Source organism: Callithrix jacchus, chromosome 7 (assembly GCF_049354715.1).
Source record: "Callithrix jacchus isolate 240 chromosome 7, calJac240_pri, whole genome shotgun sequence".
NCBI lineage: Eukaryota > Metazoa > Chordata > Mammalia > Primates > Cebidae > Callithrix > Callithrix jacchus.
In genome coordinates this window covers 24,544,705-24,560,619 of record NC_133508.1, presented here as the reverse complement: position 1 = coordinate 24,560,619, position 15,915 = coordinate 24,544,705, and the positions used below count along the sequence as shown (strand labels likewise).

At 39.1% G+C, this 15,915-nt stretch overlaps 1 protein-coding gene and 1 long non-coding RNA gene across 2 annotated transcripts in view; both read right to left on the bottom strand.

The window, feature by feature from the left end:
* Positions 1–15,915, bottom strand: part of KIAA1217 (KIAA1217 ortholog) — an 820,488-nt gene that overhangs the window by 391,777 nt on the left and 412,796 nt on the right. The gene's annotated exons all lie outside the window — the stretch shown is intronic.
* LOC144576890 (uncharacterized) overlaps positions 1–15,915 on the bottom strand; it is a 36,111-nt gene that overhangs the window by 19,278 nt on the left and 918 nt on the right. The window lies entirely within an intron of this gene.

Sequence of the window (15,915 nt, the reverse complement as noted above, 5' to 3'; positions counted from 1 at the left end):
CCTCATACCTCACAGGTGCTTTTTTGTATTTTTTGTGGAGACAAAGTCTTACTATGTTGCCAGGTTGGTCTTGAACTCCTGGGTTCAAGTGATCCTCCTGCCTCAGCCTTCCAAAGTGCTGAGATTACACGCATAAGTCTGGGGGGAATTATCTTTTTAAATAATGCTAAAAAAGGTGAACAACTAAGGCTTTGTGGGAAGCTGTGTACCACACGGTTAAGAAGTAACTGGCCCGGCAGTGACACACAGGTCAGCTGCTTCCAAAGCCCTGGAACTTCCATTACTGTAATTCGATAACAATGCATTTAATGAGAAGGTAGTGATCTAGTAAAGAGAGAACAGAAGTTTGAGAACAATATACAGGTCAGTGGAATTCATTCAACTCTCAGCCTTGACTGGATTATAACAGACTCCTTAAAACCTTAGTGGCTCACTCTCCTGCTCTCTATAAATTATGTGTATGTGTACGTTATTAAGAATGAAGTCACGCAAGGTACCTTCTCAAAACCAAGGTGAAATAAAAATGAGTTAGATCAAATGTGTAAAGCTCCAAGTGCCTTCTGAAAGACATATGGTACTATGTAACCACAGAACATGTTTTTATTACATCTAATTGTTTAGAGTTAAATGTCTCTCGAAAACACAGAATAAGATTCCAGACAGACATAACCACAAGCGGTGTTCTTACCCTCAGAAGTATAAACTAAACCTTCCGGCTGCTGTCTCAGCTGTTGGTGAATCCTACGGTGTAGGAATTTGCAACCCTTAATGTTATATGAAGTGATGTTTGCTTCCAAGACCAGCTGTAGCCAATCAACCCAGGGGCAAAACAGACAGCCCCACAGTCACACTTCATGCTAAAAAGGACAGAAGTCCTGTGATGGGCAAACCAACCTAAGGCATGAATTTGACAGTAGGCTCTAAAGTTGGAGAACAGGGGATTTGCACCCAGCAGGCACCAGTCAGAATAGGTTCTTCTTGTAGATATGCTAGGGTTTTGTTGCATACATGGCTGGTATCACATTTATTCCTAATTTCGGAATGAGTGGATTTTGTGGCTCTTCTATACCGGTCATTTGAGACTTCCGTATTCCTTATTACAGCAAGCATTCCATAATATCTAGGAGCAGACTGCTTTTAGTAAGAAAAAAATTCAACCTTAGACTTTTTCCTTTATAGTGAAATATTCAGTGTTGCATTTAGAATAAATAAGCACACTCTTTCTTTACAAAGAGTTTTTTTAAGGAAATATAAAGTACAAGATAGTAAAGTTTATTTAAGTGTTAGACAATGGATAGAAAAGATGTAATATGTTCTGCCTTATTTAGTCCAAAGAGAGAATTACTGGATAAAAAGGGGGATTTAGAAATGTCACAGAAGTAACATCATCTCTGCTTTGCCAAGACCATCACCACTTAAAGCCAATGCCTCTTTCTCTGTACTTCATGCATAAAGAGAGAAAAATGCTATTTCACAAAATATTTTGTAATTCATTAACTTTCAGTTTGGACACATAACAAATATTTTACATACTGATTCGCATGGAAAGGTTTTTAAAAGGCTAAGTACTTAGCCAGTAAATGAGAAGGAAAGGAAATGGAGATGAAACAGGCTCTTTCTGTATCTGTGGATATTTGCTACAATAAGAACATTTTATTTTTATTGCACGTTGCTACCATTTGCAATCTGGGCATTTACAGCAAATGTAGACTAGTCAAACCAGAGTTTAAAATACATAAAACCACATCAGGAAAAAATCATACGCTCATTGCATGAATACTAAATGCTGAGCAAGAGAAAAAGAGAGGTTATTGCCCATATATAAGAACCAACGCATTCCTAAGATAGCAGAGGCTAAAAAGAAGGAGAGAGTCATAGAGAGAAGGAGGAAGGGAGGGAGGAAGAGGGGGAAGAGAGGGAGGGAGGGAGGGAGGGTAAAGGGAAAAAGGAAAACTAGAATGTTAGGTCTGACCTATGGTCACAAAACTTTACTCTGGTTAACAGGAAGGAACTTACCTTTCGTTATTCAAACATGAAACTTAAATGATGGGGAAGAGTACGGACAGAGCATAGATAGGATTTGGTATTAGACGAGATTCATATCACAGATTTACCACTAACCAGCTGTGTGATCTTGGGTAAACCACTCATCCCAGCTGGCCCTCAGTTCTCTAACCTGTATAATGAGGGGATTGGTTCAATCCTCCTCTTAAGTCTGTGTAGCTGTAAAAGGCTGTGATTCTCTAATAAAGCAACACAAAGAGCCAGTGGTGCATCTAGCGAGGGACCTTCCATGTTAACACTCAGCAAAGTTCAGGGAGGGATTTCAGCAGTGAGGAAGGCAGACGTACTCCTTCTTGAGCTAAGACAGCATTCTCCCTCCAGAGAGACCTCAAGTCCTTCTGAATTCTTATGAATCAACTCAGAAGCACAGATACCTAAAAACTACATTAACTCCTACAGCACCGTGTACATCCCTCCATGGTGGGGCTGGAACATCTTTCTTTCCGTGCCTGTCACAGAACCTTGAACCATGCCCAATGCATGTTGGATACTCAATGAATAAACTCCAGAAAAACCTCTCTTCTGGTCAGATTCTATGTGTGCCCAGCTTAAGTGCACATGGGTTAGTTTCTTAGTCTCGTAATGCCTCAGTTTCCTTATCCTTAATTGTGGCAGTTGCTAACTCTAAATTTTTAAAATAAAGATTCAGTGAGATAAAATATGTGAAATTCAGTCCAAGCAGCCCAAACTATGAAATCAAGTACGTGATGACTGGCTTTAATAAGTGCTTCCCCAACCCTCTACAACCAAAAAGTAAATGAACAGCAGGAGAAGAGCACATTCCTGTACTTACTACGCAGCAATTGGCTCAGATTTGACTCCTGCCTCTGACTGTACTACCCCTCCCTGCTCAGCTCCCGGCACACCTGGCCTTTTCTGCTCCAGCTTTGTCGCCCAGGACAGGAGTCAGATTTCAGCTTCTCTAGCTCCCTAAATCTCACTCTCAGGCTTATCTTACTCCTGGCCACTTTGGATAACATACCCTACCATTTCACGGGTGAACTGGAATTTTCAAGGATGGCAGCCAGGAGCATGTTGCCTCAGTACCCCCTGAGGAAGGATAAATAACCCTCTTCAGTTCCAGTGATCGAGGATGTCGTAAGAAAATTATGCTCCTTTGTTTTTTTTTTTTTTTTGAGACGGAATTTCGCTCGTTACCCAGGCTGGAGTGCAATGGTGCAATCTCGGCTCACCGCAACCTCCGCCTCCTGGGTTCAGGCAATTCTCCTGCCTCAGCCTCCTGAGTAGCTGGGATTACAGACACGTGCCACCATGGCCAGCTAATTTTTTGTAATTTTTAGTAGAGACGGGGTTTCACCATGTTGACCAGGATGGTCTCGATCTCTTGACCTTGTGATCCACCCGCCTCGGCCTCCCCAAGTGCTGGGATTACAGGTGTGAGCCACTGCACCCGGCCGAAAATTATGCTCTTTAATGAACTTCAGCTCTATCAGATTATTCAACTGCTGAGAATGAAGCCACACAGAGCTAGAGGTGGCGGGAGGATGGGAGAGTCCTAATGAAGACTCTGGGATCCAAGATGCAGCCATGCCCGATCCTGAGGTGACACTGGCAATTTTACAGCATGTCCAATTGATTATCTTGAACCTCCAACCCAAGCTAATTTGTTTGTATTTCTGGCCTTTCGAGTGAGATCTCTAATACTTAAACTCTTTCAGGACAATTGAAAGAATAGAAGAAGGGAAGGAGGGAATGATAGGCTTGGAAATGAGGATGCCTCCAGAATGGCTTCAAAACAAACCCTTCTGCTCCTGCAGACCTTCTCTGGTCTGGCCTACACAGTGAGACAGAATCAGACCAGTCTCTGGAGGTATGAAGGTAAGATAATCATTCTCTTAAACGGATTCTCAATGATGGCTCTTTTTTCAAATATGAACACATTGGTTGGCAAGGTCTTACTACCTTCTAACAAGCTGTGCTCAGTGGCTCATTCCTGTAATCCCAACACTTTGAGAGGCCAAGGTGGGCAGATCACGAGGTCAGGAGTTAGAGACCAGGCTAACATGATGAAACACCAACTCTACTAAAAATACAAAATTAGCCAGGCATGGTGGTGGGCACCTGTAATCACAGCTATTTGGGAGGCTGAGGCAGGAGACTCACTTGAACCCAGGAGGCAGAATTTGCAGTGAGCCAAGATCCTGGCATTGCACTCCAGCCTGGGCAGCAAAAGTTAAGCTCTGTCTCAAAAAAGGAAAGAAAAGAAAAGAAAAATACAGAATATCTTTTAGTTCTGGTTTAAGCTTTATTGTTTTTCCTTTCACATCTGGTACAATATCATTTTATTGTCTTCTGATTCTTATGGCTTGTGTTTTTTAAAATTTGATATGTAATTGTAAATATTTTGGGGGTACTGTGATATTTTGATATATATACAATGTGTAATGATTAAATCAGGGTAACCAGGATATGCATCACCTTAAATATTTATTTTTGTGTTGGGAACATCACAAATATTTCTTCTAGCTATTTTGAAATATAAATTATTCACTGTAATTTGTCTTCTGTTCTATTGAGTACTACATCTTACCCCTTCTAGCTAACTGTATTTGTGCACCCTTAACTACTCTTTATCCTTCTCCCACTTTTAGTTTGATTTAAAATAAAAATTTGTCTACAGTTTTTCTTTCTTACCTCTAGAAAATTCAGAGGCACACACGCAATTTGTAATTTCTTACATTTTTTCCATGTAAGAAATTAGAGGCAGCTTGTTTATAAATCCAGTGCCTATTTATAAACAAGCTGCCTCATTTCTTACATGGAAAAAAATAGGGCCAGGCATGGTGGCTCACGCTATAATCCCAACACTTTGGGAGGATGAGGTGAGTGAGATCCCCTGATTCCCTTGAGGTCAGGAGTTCAAGACCAGCCTTGTCAATATGGGTGAAACCTATCTTTACTAAAAGTACAAAAAAATTAGCTGGGCATGGTGGCAAACACCTGTAGTTCTAGCTACTAGGGAGGCTGAGGCAGGAGAATCACTAAATCTAGGAGGCAGAGGTTGCAGTGAGTAGAGATCGTAACACTGTACTCCAGCCTGGGTGACAGAATAAGACTCTCCCTTAAAAAAAAAAAATACTGTTCTCGAGGAGGAAAAAAATTGTCGTCAATATTATGCTATTTAATAAACTGTCAGTTCTATCAAATAATTCATATCATATTTCTGTAAAATTCAGAAAACTTTAACTATGTTTCCATAGTGAATGAGATGGCAGGTAATAAGCAGAGGCCAGGCCGACACCTCAACACAGAACAAGGTAATCTGTTGTCAACAAAAAGTAAAAAACTCAAAGAATTTTCCATATCATTTAAAGATATGTAACATGGATTAAGATCTGAGGGTCAGGAATGAATATTTTATAGAAACATACATTCAGATTGAAAAATAATATACATCTATCTTTCTCCAAAACAAATAAAGATGTGTGTTAGTCCATTTTGCATTGCTATAAAGGAGTACTTGAGTCTGGGTAATTTGTAAAAAACAGAGGGCTTATTTGGGTCACGGTTCTGCAAACTGTACAAGCATGGCACCAGTATCTGTGCAGCTTCAGGTGGGCCTCAGGGAGCTTACAGTCATCGTGGAAGGCACAGGGGAAGCTGGCATATCACATGCCATGAGTGGGAACAAGCGGAGAGTGAGGAGGCAGTGGCAGGCTCCCTAAACAACCAAGTCTCACAGGAACTTACAGCGAGAACCCAACTCACTCATTACCACCGGGACACTGCCAAACCATTCACGAGGGATCCGCCCTCATGACCCAAACACCTCTCACCAGGCCCCACCTCCAAATTGGGGATTATATTTCAACATGAAATTTGGAGGGGACAAACATTCAAACCATATTCATAAATAAATGGAAAAAACCACTAAGCTTAACTTTAGTTTTTTGTTCCTTTTTAGCTTTACGAAACTGTATCTTTCTATTTACATGTAAAAGATGAGCATTAGAAGTAGCAATTCTTTGGCATAATACTACATAAGTGTTCTATAAAACTCAGTTCAATTTGTGCAAGAAAAATTTTAAATCCATTCATAGTAATGAATGCTGTAGTTAAGAATGCAAAATAGCTTCAGTAATTTAAAACCAAGAAGGAAAAAAAAGGTCTCTTTTAGGGATAAATATCCATATATGGCTTTTATTCAAAGGCAACTTCTTTTTAGAAAATAGGAGAAAAAGAACCTTTTGTCTCTTTTGGATTTACATGCTCAAAAATGACCATACTCAAAACAATTTCTAACCTTATATTTTAAAATGTAGTGGTTTGGTAATACACGCACTACGTGTAATAGCTTTCATTGTGAATCTTCTTTAACTTTTTTTTTATTTTTTGAGATAGAGTTTCACTCTGTTGCCCAGGCTGGAGTGCAATGGTACAATCTCGGCTCACTGCAACCTCTGCCTCCCGGGTTGAAGCATTTCTCCTGCCTCAGCCTCCCGAGTAGCTGGGACTACAGGCATGCACTACCATACCCAGCTAATGTTTTGTATTTTTAGTAGAGACAAGGTTTCACTGTGTTAGCCAGGATGGTCTCAATCTCCTGACCTTGTGATCCACCCACCTCAATCTCCCAAAGTGCTGAGATTATAGGCATGAGCCACCATGAATCCTCTAAAGTACATAATTGAAAATGTGAATATAGGTACAGAGTAGAAAGTTCATTTTTCTTTTTTCTTTTTCTTTTTCTTTTTTTTGAGACAGAGTCTCACTTTGTTGCCCAGGCTGGAGTGCAGTGGTGCAATCTTGGCTCACTGCAACCTCTGCCTCCCAGGTTCAAGCAATTCTCCTGCCTTAGCCTCCTGTGTAGCTGGTATTACAGATGCCCACCACCAGGCCCTATATTTTGTATTTTTAGTAGAGACCGGGTTTGATCATGTTGGCCAGGCTGATCTCAAACTCCTGACCTCAGATGCTCCACATGCCCTAGTTCCACAAAGTGCTGAGATTATAGGCATGAGCCACCATGCCTGGCCAAAAGTTCATTTTTCAAATGACTATATGATTTTACTCAGCATGCATTTCTGACATTGTGGCTATTTTACCACAATTTAGACACAGTGCATCTGTTGGATGACAATCTACTCTAAAAACTCAGATGTATTAACTGGCCTCTTCAAAGAATTCTGAGTGGTGCTTTCGAGGTTAGGAGAGGCTCTCTAAGCATTGACAATATAGATCACTTTAAAGAGTTTTCCTTTTCCTAAGAAACAAAATGTGTTTAGGAAAATAAAGACAATCTACTCTTCACTCTCCCTCATCCCCACTGAACTGCAAAAATAAAAATATTACATTTTCAAACTGTCAAAAAGAAAATAAGAGGACTTCTTAGATGTCTGCAAAAAAAACATGGTAGAAAAGAGCAACGTGTTCTGTTTCTATCAACCAGCAGAAGCGATTACCCAAACCATTTCAGAATCAAAGAGAAAGGGTAGTTAAAACTGCAAATCCTGGGTCCTCACCAAATCATTCGAATTTTGAATTGGAATCAGAATCTCTGGGAACTTTTTTTTTTAAAACATGTTCCCTAAATGATTCTTAGGAACCCTGAAATGTGCAAATCACAGAGCATAATGTCGAAGATATAAGCAGTGCTCAAATCCCTCCAGAAGCACCAAATATTTTCCAAGACACTTTCTCTTTGACTCTTTCTCTCCTGTTCTGTGACTGCTTTCTCTCTCCATTTTTGGGAGGTGAGGCATTTTTGGGAGAGGGACATTTGGGAGGTGGAAAGGTGGATTGTCCTCGCCTATCTCCTTCCATCAGTGCAGGAGACAAAGGTTGAGCCTATTGTATTCTCCTCGGACAATTTTTTTTGAGACAGTGTCTCTCTCTGTTGCCTTGGCTGGTGTGTAGCGCTGTGATCACTCCTCGCTGCAGTCCTGACCTTCTGGGCTCAAGTGATCCTCCCATCTCTGTGTCCCGAGTAGCTGAGGCTACAAGTATGTTCTACCATACCTAGCTAACGTTTGTATTTTTTTGCAGAGCTGGGGTTTCACCATGCTGCCCAGGCTGGCTTGTTGGACATTTCCATCGGGGTCTTAACAAATGCTTGATGATAATTAGATTGTGTCCAATTAAAGACTCAGTTTCTCTACAGATCAAGTTGACGGCTCTGCTGTGCCTGAATTCTCTTCTGGATAACAAATAGTAAAAAGAACTTTATCAAGGGAATATTTCTGTATATATTTCATATAACTTAAAAACTTAGAATGGGCAACTTCTGAAGTTTCTGCAGGTGACCAAATGCCTTGAGGGAAGCTAAAATATACAAAGAAAAGCATGCAGAGAGATTATTACGTAACCCTTTTGTATGTTTCCTGAACAAATATGATAAATTCAGTATGAAATGGTTGATCCTTACCGCAAGTAGGTTCTTTTACCCTTTTATCAGGTACATGTGAAATTCCTTACAAAGCCAAAAATGAAATTATTTGGCTGGTTACTCAATGTGATGGTTAATATTGAGTGTCAACTTGATTGGATTGAATGATGCAAAGTATTGTTCCTGGGTTTGTCTGAGAGGGTGTTGACAAAGGAGATTAACATTTGAGTCAGCGGACTTGGGAGAGGCAGAACCACCTCAATCTGGGTGGGCACCATCTAATCAGCTGGCAGTGTGGCCAGAATAAAGCAGGCAGAAGAAGGACTTGACTGTTGTCTTCTGGCCTTCATCTTCTCCCGCGCCAGATGCTTCCTGCCCTCAAACATCAGACTCCAAGTTCTTCAGCTTTTGGACTCTTGGACTTAACACCAGTGGTTTGCCAGGGACTCTCACTCTTCAGTCTGTGGCTGAAGGCTGCACTGTTGGCTTCCCTACTTTGGAGGTTTTGAGACTGGGACTGGCTTTCCTGCTCCTCAGCTTGCAGACATCCTATTGTGGGACTTCACCTTGTGATCGTGTGAGTCAATACTCCTTAATGAACTCCCCTTCATATATACTTCTATCGTATCAGTTCTGTCCCTCTAGAGAACCCTGATACACTCAGTAAATACATATTTTCTGCCTTTGCCTCTCTTGAAGTTTGGTTTATATGATTCTTTGATAACAATTAACTGCCAGACTAGCTCTTGTACGAGGTCCATACCCACAGGTGCACACAATGCTTAGTTATAATTTAAGCTTCTGACTAATCTCCAATAATCAACACCTGGATGTGTTTGTGAACAAAGCCTCAAGGTCGGAGTGAAACAGACAATAAGGAACATAACAAGTTGTCCTTGACCAGATTGCTTAAAATTGTTATCCCGATTTTTGAGCAATTCAAGACCTCTTTGTGTGACCGTGGGAAATGGGTCAGAGGTATAACAACTATGAACCACAGCGGAGGAGTCTTAGAATAAGAGCCAACCCCTTTCAAGGAAGACTTTGTTTGCAATCTTCTCTCTGTGCAACTCCAAAACAGGACCTCTAAGAATTTCAGTCTCATACTAAATCAAATTCCAAACTGTTCTTTGATCTACAGTGAAAACCCAAATAAGATGATAATCATTAACTCAAATAAATACACTGTTTACAAAACCATTGTGACCATTTGGCAGTTGTAAATAACCCTTTGTCTAGGATTGGAAAACTGGGCAGAGAAGCAGGATATATAAATTACCAAGAATGTGAGGGGAAGGAGAAAGGTGCGGCTAACAAGAGAAAAGCAGAGATACTGAGTAACTTGGAGAACAATGAAAGGCAGGCTAGGGGGACTTAAGGACAAAGCCAGCATAAAACACCTAAAAATAGCAGGACCATAGGAAATTGTCCTAAAGATATTTGATCTGTCATTGTACTCCAGATCCTGCCATTTCAAGTTTAGATCTATATAAAGGCATGTTTTAAATGCATCATCTCCTTCCTATCTGTTCAGCAAAGGTACTGATTGCGCATCCTGCTTCAAGCCGGTGGTCCTTATAGCAGGATTCTCTATTTTCTTACTTTAAAAAATCAGTCACATGTTAGATTGCTTTCCCTCTGGGAATTTGCCGGAATCACAAAATTAAGTCAATAATAGTTACCCCTCCTGCCTTTGCAATCAACCATGAAAGCATGAAGGCAAAGCAGATGTGTGTGCCTTATAAACACATTTTAAAACATGCATCCTTTCATCTCTTAGCAGAGTTCACTCTAATTTTTGTTCAGTATCTGCTCTTCTATTTCCCTCTGCCCTTTGCTCTGCAAGATATCCTAATATTCTTTTGCTTAGTTTCCAAATGTTAATCAGTGAAATGCTTCTGAATTGCTAATGTGTCTTAGATAATTTAAAATGAGAATCAAACTTTGAAAAGGTGGCTCTTCACTGAATGTTGAAAATGCTTTTAAGATTGGAATGAATGTGTGAATAAACACAAAATCCTTCTTGTAATAAAACTTTTTGATTGACTTAATTATATTTATCCTATTTATTACTGGGGGTTCTTTTTCCTCTCACATTTCTGTCTATATTATATAGATTTCAGTCTAGTCTAGTACTGCAGATAATAAGCACCCACATTAATTTTTACAGAGATGAGTTAGAGACTTGACCCTAAATCCACTGAGAAGTCCATGATTCACTGAGTGTCTGCCATGCCCACAACTCCCTTCTGATGAAACTGATGGATCTCTAGGTCAGATGCCTGGCACCATATGATCCTGCTGTCCTGGTCAGAGCTGTTTTTTTGATCAGGAATGAGCTCCCAATCAAAATGTTTGCTGCTAGCATAGGGGGAGGCCAGATATGCTAATAAGGCTGCCCTGTCTTAGTGGTGACCAGTAAAATGAATCATGCCCTCGTTCTTAGTGTGATTGAATATGGGATACACTGGGAAAACTAGCTGTTCAGTAAGTTACAGCAGCACAAATAAGTAGAAGCAGAAACAGAATGTTGCTTAGCCCCAAAATGGTGGGACACAGGTTTAGAAGAAATGGATACTAGGCTAGGTATGGTGGCTCATGCCTGTAATCCTGGCATTTTGGGAGGCTGCCGAGGTCGGAGAATCACCTGAGGTCAGGAGTTCGAGACCAGCCCAGCCACCGTGGTGAAATCCCGTCTCTACTAGAAACACAAAAATTAGCTGGGCATGGTGGCACACACATGTAATCCCAGCTACTCGGGAGGCTGAGGCAGGAGAAACACTTGAACCTGAAAGGTGGAGGTTGCAGCGAGCCTAGATCGTGCCAGTGCACTCCAGCCTGGGCAACAGAGTGAGACTGTCTCAAAAAAGAAGAAATGGACACTGTTTGCTGAGGGCATAAAAACTTGAGTGGATCACTGCAGCTGTGGTGTCCAGAGGATCTCTGGAAGTACAGCTGCATCCTGAGTGGCTTTCCTGTTCCATGATATTTCTATGCAGAAATGGAGACATGTCCCTCCTTTTTCTCTATTTAAACTTTCTTCAACTAAGGTAAACTACACATCTCTCTGATCCTTGTAACCTTAAAGAATCTACCTGAGAGGACCAGTAAATTGCTCACTGCTATTTGTCCTCTCTGCCCTTCTGCTTTTTAAGGGCATAACAAAACAATTTCAGCATGGTATGGATTAATGTTTTTTCCCCCTGCTGTGGATTATTGCAGTCTTGGTCTCTGACACTGGTAATAAATTCCTTTCCTCTTCCTGATATATCTTCCTGTCTTTTAGTATCAAGAATAATACTCAGATTTTGTCTTTCAGTCACTTTTTGTGTTAAACCTACAGGGACAACAGTGATGTTTCTCTTGGTCACATGACACCAAGGGCGGCCAGGCTGGTTTATCCTTCTCAAATTCTCGACGGTGTTCAAGGTTGACAGCAACTCTCTTTCCTCTTATTTGTCTTTCTAAAAATAGTTCTTAGCATTTTCTATCTTCATCCTTTTTTAAATTAAAAGTTTATTTTTTATCAATTCAAGGGGTATAAGTACAGTTTTGTTACATGGATGTATTGTATAGTGGTGAAGTCTGAAATGTTAGTGCACTCATCACTCGAATAGCGTGCATTGGACCAAATAGGTCCATCTTCCTTCTTTCTCCAGCTATTCTGCATCCAATTGGTTTCTCTTCTCATCTTTCTGGACACAGGGAAACCATCCTATCTGCATCATGACACTGCCTTGGCACAATCTTACCTGTAGTAAGATCATGCTTAAGGACGGTGAATCATATAATTTAACAAAAAGTAGAGCCACCAACGCTTAGACCAGGAACACATCATGTAGGCCCCTCAATTTATAAACTTAAATCGATACTCGATCCACTGACTGGAAAACTTTTAGGCATGTTTGGGACAACCTGAGTATGCAAATCCACTTTTTTCAATTGTAGATTTTATGAAATCCATATACACATCAGGTATTTTTGATGAAAATCTAATGCCTGAGTTGAACTGTGCTGTAAGTATAAAATGCACACTGGATTTTGAAAACTTAATTGAAAGAAAAAAAATCTCATTAACATTTAAAAATATTGATTACATGCTAAACTAAAATTTTGGATATATTGCTGTCTTTCTCTATTTGGGCTGCTATAATGAAATCCATAGACTGGGTAGCTTATAAACAACAAATATTTACAATGTGGTAATATACTGAGGCTGAAAAATAAAATTTAAAACACAAAACAAACCAAAAACACTAAAATAAGCCCAATAGAAACATATGTCTCACAGTTCTGGAGGTTGGGAAGTCCAAGATCAAGGTGCTAGTAGGTGTTCACATATGACCTGGTTGGTCTCAGGATGCCAGTTCTGACTAGCCTTTTCTATGGGTTGTGAGTCCAATGTGAATTTAATTGTTTATGATTTCAAAGCCTTTGCAGTGCTGTTTATGTCTGTCCTGCATGTGCACCTTTCTGTCTCCAGTGTGGCCCTAGTCCAGTGGCCAGTCCCATAGTTCAGTTCTCAAGGACTGATGCATGCTGCTCAGGGTCAGAACTATGCACATGCAATTTGGGGAGGGGCCCAGGACTTCATAGACAACTTTAAGTGATTGCCTTCCTAAGTGCCTCCTTTTCTGCAATATCTCTGCAGCATGGTCCTTTTTCGTTCCCTGAGGCTTTCAAAGAATCTGAGACTTTTTATTCTGCTGCTGTGGCATGCTTCTTGTGATTACCACTGGGTCCAAGTGGTAGAAAAACAGAGAAAGAGAAAGAAAATGAAACCATCAGGTACTTGCCCCAGATTCTTGGAAGCACAGTTCCTTTGACAGAAGGATTGGAGAGAAAAGTGCTTCTTCAAAAAACAGAGAAAAGGAAAGAAGAGAGAAATGGGGGTTTTCTAGTTTTTCTCCAAGCACCAAGAGATACCTTTGTGCTCTTTGAGCCAGAAATAAGGGGATTCTCCTTAGGGTGTCTCTGTTGGCACCAATGCCCTTTTGAGCTTAGTCTGGGAGACACTGGAGGAAACAAAGTAAACTCATTGTCATTTCGATGGTAGTTTGAATTCTATTCTTCTACCCCAGAAGGCTTTTCAGTCTTCAAAAAGTTGTTACAAGCATTCTGTCCAGGTTTATCAGTTGCATTCAATGGGTGAGACACGGTGACTTTAGTCTTATCCAAAACATGATGTGTACTATTATTAGTATTTAATATTGTTTTAGACACTGTGGACAATGCAATAAGATATGACACAGAAATAAGATAAAATGATTGGAAAGGAGACAATAGGATCACTATTTGCAAATTATAATAAGAGTGAACATTCAATAACTACTAAGGTTGTGTGAAGTAATACCTTTAGATAATTTATATACAGCAGCCCCCTCTTATGTGCAACAATTTTGCTTTCCAACATTTTAATTAACCTCAGTTCAAAAATATTAAATGGAAAATTCCAAAAATAAACAATTCCTAAGTTTTAACGTCCATGCGATTCTGAGTGGTGTGATGAAATCTCACGCAGTCCTGCTTCATTCACCCAGAACAAGAATCCTCCCTTTGTCCAGAGGATCTACGCTGTCTAAGCTTCCCACCCACAGTCATTTAGGAGCCATCTGGGTTATTATATTGACTGTCATGGTATAGGTATCATAGTCCTTGGGTTCAAGTAATCCTTATTTTACTTCATACTGGCCCCAAAGGGCAAGAAAAGTGATGCTGACAATTTGGATATGCCAAAAAGAAGCCATAAAGTGATGCTTTTAGGTGAGAAAGTGAAAGTTCTCAATGTGATAAGGAAAAAAAAATGTATGCTGAGGTTGCCAAGATCTAAGGGAAGAACAAATTTATTTGCAAAATTATGAACAGCATCTTGTTATATTTGCTTGATTAATTACTAGTTATTAATTATTAACTGTGCCAAATTTAAAAATTAAACTTTATCATAGCTATAAAACCACAGTGTAAGATAAAACAGTATATATAGGGTTTGGTACTGCCTGTGGTTTCAGGCATTCACTGGGGGTCTTAGAATGTATTCCCCATGGATAAGTGGGGACTACGGTGTCCATTAACTCAGATGATCTTCATAATAAACCAATAAGATGGAAATTATTATGACCATCTCCATTTTACAGATAGGAAAATATTAAGGCCAAAATAAATGCTGTAAGTTGTTCAAGATGACATAGTCAATTCATGGAAGATCCAGTATATTAGGCTAGGTAGACTGTCAAACTTGTGCTCTTACTCAAAGATGACCAATTGAAAAAATTATTGAAAAGAGTAAGAATGAAGCAGGCAAACTCTAAGAAATATTGAGATATAATAGAAAGGTATAATAATTAGAATATTTTGGCACTGATACAGAGAGGCGTGTAGATGATTGAGACAATACAGATAATTTCAAAGCAATCTATATATGAGAAATCAATATATACTTAAAAAAATACCACACACCAATATGGAAAAAAGTAAATTGTTTTGGAATAATTATTTCGCTAGTTATAAAAGAGTATGTATAGCATATACCTAAACTAAATTCCAAATATATATATTAAAAGTGGGAGCCTTCAATAAACTAGACAAGCAGAAGTAAATATTGTTGTATCTCTAAAGGATTTCCTAAGCTTAAAAGTGACAACAGCAATCAATATATTTTGTTGTTTAAAAAAATACAAATAATTATACAGAAAACTAAAATAAAATGAAAAAGCCAGAACTTTTCGGAAAAAATGTTCACACAAATATGACAAAGATTTGCTGTTATTAATATAGAGATCACATTGATTGTAAGAAAACATTCAGACCCTAAAGGACATAAATATATTTCTTTCCTTATTAAAAATGAGATATGAAAAAATCTCACATTTTAAAGAGCACATTGAAACTACATCATGATGACACATATTAGCTTTAACAAGAGGTAAAATCTCATGATACTGAAGCCATTTGATAAAAAACTGTAAAATGGTCAAAAAACAAAACAAAAAAGTTGCAGACACTGCATTCAGGATGTGTATGAAGATTCTTAAAAATGTAATTACAATTTTCATCAGTAACATTTCTGAGACTGTATCTCAAAAAATTAATTCCGGATATGGGGAAGTAGCTCATTGGAGTGTTTCTTTCCTTTGGTTAATAAATGATAGAAAACTAAATTTAAAACCACAGGAAATTAGCTAAGTCAAATATGATATATCTGTTTTATGGAAAACTGTATCATCAATAAAATTTGTCTATAAATAGCTTACAATAGCATAAAAACATTTAATCTAATAAAAATAGTCTAATCATATACATAATAATATGAAAAAAATATACAGGCCAGCCCAGTGGCTTGCACCTATAATCACAGCATTTTGAGAGGCTGAAACAGTAGATGATTTGAAGATGACCAGTCATTTCACTATGTTCTGGCGTATCTCTCTCTCTCTCTCTCTTTTTTTAAAGCAGTCTTTATATTTTATATTTCCATTATCACAGTAAGAATAGCATGACTTATAAAA